We start from the raw sequence: 6000 nt of genomic DNA on the forward strand, positions 1-6000 counted from the left end.
ATTGTATTTCAGTGAGCTGTAGTTACTGCTAGAATGACTTTAAAGAAATCCATGAACCTATTAATGTTATCTTCTCTCCCTGCATTTAAGAGATTTTATATGTAGATCATTTCACATAGATACATTTGAAATTGAGATGCCTATTACTGGATGAGCCAAGGTACAGCACATAAGCTTTTAATATATGCCTATATTTGATTAGTCCGATTTTTTTTTTAATGGATAAGACAAAATTCCACTATGTATATGCCTATGCTCCTCCCCTCTCCAAGAGGAAATCTTCTGGTCATTCAGTTAAATATCACAAGCAGCTTGAGAGGTAGTTGACATTCTATGTATTTTAAGAAACAGGCATCTGAGTATTTGAGAGAAAACCTCTAAATATCTCACTTGTACAAAGTACTTCATCGCAACCTCATACTAAACACTACAGAATTTACATGGAAGAGCACTATAATTATCGCAGAAGCAGAAAGACTTCAAATAGAACTTGCAACTTCCTAGATGAAGTCAAAGATCACCAACTCCATGGCCAACTCTGGTTTTTATTTCCAACAGTCAAGAAACTACCTTCCACTCACTCCCTTTATATCTAGTCATCTTGATAACAAAGCTAAAGCAGAAGATCAAAAAAGCTGAAAGAATAAGGCAGCACAAGTCTAGAAAATATTGTCTCATTACATTCCGACTGGATTTGTTGTTTTAGAAGGCTCTTTAGTCAGCTCTCAAGTAGCATTTCCAATACTGGGTCAGGAGAAAGAGTGTGAAAAGGAGCTTTTGTCAAACTGATTATTTTTAAAGCAATTAGATAGATTGACATGTCATAGTGGTGTTCTGCACACTTCATCGCAGTACAGACCTGGCGTAGCAGATGATAAGCAAAACAGCATTCCAATTTCTCACTAATGTGATATGGTCTACCTGGTCACACAAAACACACTTTAATTTGCATATAAATAGGTAAAATTTTACTGAGGTTTGATGACTTCACAAGACTTTGCTATTCTTGCTCTTTTTATTCCAAACCTTGATTCAAATCTCAGCACTGGACTATAAGAATGAACAGTCTTCTCTGAACCAAATTAAAGTCCAAAACACATGTGAGCACACAGAGACATAATTTGCAGCTCTACTGATCACAAACCTTCAGCAAGTACTAGGTCACAAACCAACATGATCAACTGGAAGACCAAGCAGCAGTCACTTATCACACTGCCATTTCAACAAGATCCTTTGAGTTTAGCCATTGTCACCATGTAAAATGGTACGACAATTATTCCGAAACAGTTTTAACAGATCTCGGACAAGGCTTCTAAATTTGATAGGAATCTCGCATGCAATTATCTAGCTTGATCTCTGTCTAAAGCACTTCCCACTAGATAACACTGAAGATTTTAAGTGATGAATACCATCAGGAAGAAGAGGATCATCTTAAAAGCTGCAAGTTAGCATACTGAAAGAATGCGATATCAAAGAGGACAGTTTAGAAATAAAAAGGCTCTTTAAGAAAACAGGGAATGGCAGTAACAGTAGCACTAGAAAGAGGTTCTTGAAAGAGAGATTTCAAAAATTTAATTCTACACTTTACAATTTACTACAGCAGACTGGAAACAAGGCATGATAGGTAAGAAAAAAAGAGGGACAGAAAAAAAATTCAGTCTTTCTAATACAGGAAGAACTGAACATACGGTGAAGTTTGAATACCATACAGAACATAACAGTATGACCACTGAATTCAGATAAGATTTGAGGACAAAGATCAAACAGCATTCACAAAGTGGTCAGACATTTATACATATAACAGCTGGTGTTAGAACATCAAATCCAAAAAAATAAAGCAAGATCTCTGGAAGATACTTCTCCAACCTAGGAATTTATTTAGGAAGATATTACCTTCAAACTTTACACTCCCAACACCATACTCTAAGTTTCTTCTTGATCGGTCCTGGCTGCTGTTACATTTTCTTTTGCGTGTTTTATCACTCTTCTATAACAAGGTAATTCCTATTTTCCATTTAGAGGAATGGTTTAAACCCATTGATGACAGAAAATCCCCAACTGGCTGAACACATATTTGAGCTCACCAGTTGTTAAAGGGCAGAGTCAGTAGTGTTTGGTGTAACCTTGCACAACACACCCAATGGAGCAACCAAATCAGACTTAAAGTCAATCCACTTTAGGCAATGCAGTCGCACCCTCAGACACCCTTTACTCACCTAACCTTGCCTCTACACTGTCCCAGCAAACAGACTTTCCACAGCAATGTGATGACCCAGATCAGGGACCTGATCTTAAGTTATTTTGTGTTTTAATGGTTTATTTTTCACAGATCAGTTTCCTGCAGTGTTTCAGAGCGAAGCCATATAAACAGCTCTACCAACACAGCTGAGGAGACTGTGCAGAAAGCAGGCAAAAGCAGCTGTGGACCACATGTGTTCAAGCCGGTTTTACCTCTAAGCCTCCACCAAGTGCATCGCGGCCATCCTTATAAAGCAAGAAAGCTATCCGCAGTACACTGGTAACTAAAACGTCACAGAATAAGATGATGAATGCAAAATATTAAAACTTTACAGAACTTTAGATACTGATATTAACGTCTTCCCTATCCATTTTTCCTCTTGCCCTTTTATACTCTCCCCAACACCCAATTTTCACAGTTTCTACACAAACATGCAAGTATTTCCAAATCTCCTAGCATCTATTCATTACTCAGAAGGCATCATTACAACTGGCATCCTCTTTGGGAGACATGCAGAACAGACTGAAAAGGCACAAAATGCAAAACTAGCATCAAAACTGGCATCTGCAGCTCCTTCTTGTTACAGTTCAGGTACACTGGTAAGCCAGCATATGAAAGAACACTCTAAAAATCCACAACAGCTTCTGTCCAAAGATTTAAAGATACACTGGCAAGTCTTATTTTTGAAAGAACCTACGTAATGAAACAGATCAATAACTATGTGACCCACTGGAAGCTCATCGATCCCCATTCTGCGTGGAAAAAAATAAAAGGTCATTGATTTGCTAACAGAACCCAAAACTCACGTAAATACATTCAGAAAAAAACCCAGAAAACTTAAGAGTTAAAACTGAAACTAGCAGCTTCATATCAGGATCTGCCATAAAAGTGGTTAGATTCTCATTAGTATTATTAAGAATGCGGTTATTTTAGGAGCATTCTCACATTTTATCTATAGCTCATTTGATTGATGTGAACTGCATGCAGTTCATGCGAAATGCCCAAAAGACGTTCTGACTCATCTTACTTTGTGTCTCTGAAAGGCAGCCAGCCACAACTATCTTCCTCATCACTGAGCAGCCAAGATATCAGAACGTCCTCCCTTTTTCTTGCATGCAGGATTACAAGATACCATAACACCAATGCAGCCTGCAAAGCAAGGCAGAGGAAGACATTGTCCCAGCCTAGAATTTGTCTAGGTTAATTGCCATCAGTGACCGCTGTAAACCTGACATCACGTGTGCAGTAACCCAAAAGGCTGCTTTCACAAGGAAGACTGAATATTTTGTTGGGCTATTCATCCAGCTCCAACAGCCCCACTCTATTAAATTCAAACAGCTGGCTGCAAAGACAGTGTATTCTACTATAACTTAATAATGTGTTGTGAAGGTATGTTGCTCAAAGTTTTGAGCTTCTCAGACAAGCTTGAAAACCAAGAGAGGAGAAACAAAAATTGAGCAAATCACTATGACAAGTCCATGCAAGTCTTCCAGGAAAGCTTATAAAAATAATTCTGTTCTTTCATGTATGACTCTTTGCAAATCAGTCAATGCTGGTTATAAGCATTACACCACTACTGTATCTATGACTCAGCAAGGGAAACGGGACACTTGAAGAAGATTCACTCACATTAGTAAGAGGCAAAGATTTTAAAAAAGCCAGCAATTACAACAGTGCCACAAAAATGATCCAAGATGACTCCTGTCTGTGCTCCTTGCATGTTTAAATATATCAAATTAGATGAGAATGTCAAACCTGTTTATACAGTCACTAAAGTTTGAAAGCAAGTGAAGCAATGCTCAGTGCAGCTAAGCCAACATACAAAGGATTCAATAGTCAATGAACAGAAACAAACACTGGCTGTAAATTCTACACAAAATACTGAACCTCATTTCCAAGACTACCTGTATGTAGTCCGACCATGCAAGTCTAACTTTAAATCGGAATAAAAAACAGATAGCAATTGGCAGGTGCACTTAGTACCTTAAGATACAAGCTTTATTTGCTGACAGTCATTGGAGGTTTACATGTAAGCACGAACAGATAGCAATGTTTACACAACATTATTTGATGCAAAGCAGCAAGTTCTAAAATGGCTCAATTATGCACTGGTTCATCAACTAAGACAAGTTAGAATTAAATTATTCTAAGAAGGGAGAAAACATCACAAGTCACACCTTTCCAATAAATTACCTTCCTCCAGATAGTCTACAAAATAAGCACTCAGACCCTGCCTTTTGAATGCTGCAGCCTATACATTACTAAATAAGACATGTTTGACATCCTCAAAACTGAAAAATAATCTCTATGGAATCAATATTGTTATGCTGACAGCAGATTCTTAGTCAACAATGGAAGGGAGAAAGGAAGAAGAAATATTTTTGTTGATTTTCTTAAGCAAAAATACAGACGGCTCTAAACTCAGTCCATCTAAAAAGGAATTGGGCAGCCTGATCTAGTGGGATGTCCCTGCCCATGGCAGGGGGATTGGAACTAGATGATCTTTAAGGTCCCTTCCAATACAAACTATTCTACGACTCTATGAAATTCCCTCCCTGCATCTCTCTGTGTGAAGAATCATAATAACACAGAACCAGGATGAAAGCAATAGATGGTTTACATTTGAAATAATAAAGGAGACTCTTAGAAGACTAGTCCTCCTACCTAACATCTTTCAGACAGAGAGCAAAGCTTTAACTCATCAAGCTTCTCACTGCATCAAAAGTTATGAGCCCTAAAAAAATCTGTATGCGAGTTTCTCTTTCTATATTCTCCATTTCTAAGTGAAAACAGAGCACGCAGTATGTGGTAAAACCTGAGGCAACCACATCTCAGCGATGTATCTGCCAAACATTTTGGATTTGTGTATTACGTTACCCTAGTTTGGAGCAAAGCCCCAAGCGATGCTACAACCCCCAAGCTAAATTCTCACACAAGCAGAACCTCATCGCATCAACACGTACTTTATTATCTAAGCGTTTGGGTGGGAAAAGACCTTAAAGCTCACCCAGTTCCAACCTCGTGGGCAGGGACACTTTCCACTGCATCAGGTTGCTCGAAGCCCGATCCAACCTGGCCCTGAGCACCATTCAGGAATGGTTTATCCATGATTTGCCTGGACAACCTGTTCCAGTGCCTCATCACCCTCGCTGGACACGCCTGTCACTCTTCGGCGGGGAAAGCACCAAAGACGAGGCACCAATCCACAGCCGGGGGCGACTCCACCGATACCAGGAATGTTCCAGAGGAGCAAGGAAGGGGGTGCCCCTGGCCGGAGACTCCCCTCCTGCTGGGCCCTCCCCACGGCGGGAGGCGCCTGCCCGCCGCAGCCCCGTGGTCTCGCCCCATCCCCCTCTGCTCCGTGCCACCCCGCGCTCCGCCCTCACCTCGGGCAGCCGCTCGCCGCCGCCTCATCCTCCCCGCTCAGCACCGCCCGCTCCACGGCCCCGGCCCCGCGCCCGCTCCGGCCGCCGCCATTTTGCTCCCGAGCGCCAGGCTCGGCCGGCCGGGGGGGGGGGGCGGAGGGGGGGAAGCAGAGCGGAGGGGGAGGAACAGCGCATGCGCAGAGCGGCGGCTGAGCCCTGAGCACGTGGTGCATGCGGGTCACGTGGTGCGAGGGGAGGGGCGGAGGCGGGGCGTCCTCGCAGCTTCCGTATGATGCGGGGAGGGGTGGTATCATGGAATCGTGGAATCAGCAGGTTGGAAAAGACCTCTTGGATCATCAAGTCCAGTCATTCCTCTCTGCCACTAAACCACGTCCC

General features: G+C 41.9%; 1 protein-coding gene across 3 annotated transcripts in view; it reads right to left on the minus strand.

Moving 5' to 3' along the window:
- The window catches only part of BTBD7 (BTB domain containing 7), a 57404-nt gene extending 51659 nt beyond the window's left edge, over window positions 1-5745 (minus strand). For 2 of the 3 annotated variants that reach the window (XM_054069151.1, XM_054069153.1), the window contains exon 1: window positions 5626-5745. The gene's annotated coding sequence lies outside the window, so the exon portion shown is untranslated. Of the gene's footprint in view, window positions 1-5246; window positions 5411-5625 lie in introns of those variants that run through there. The other variant, XM_054069152.1, reaches the window with a different exon arrangement.
- Window positions 5746-6000: the final 255 nt, after the last annotated feature.

This window comes from Cuculus canorus, chromosome 5, assembly GCF_017976375.1.
Source record: "Cuculus canorus isolate bCucCan1 chromosome 5, bCucCan1.pri, whole genome shotgun sequence".
Lineage (NCBI taxonomy): Eukaryota > Metazoa > Chordata > Aves > Cuculiformes > Cuculidae > Cuculus > Cuculus canorus.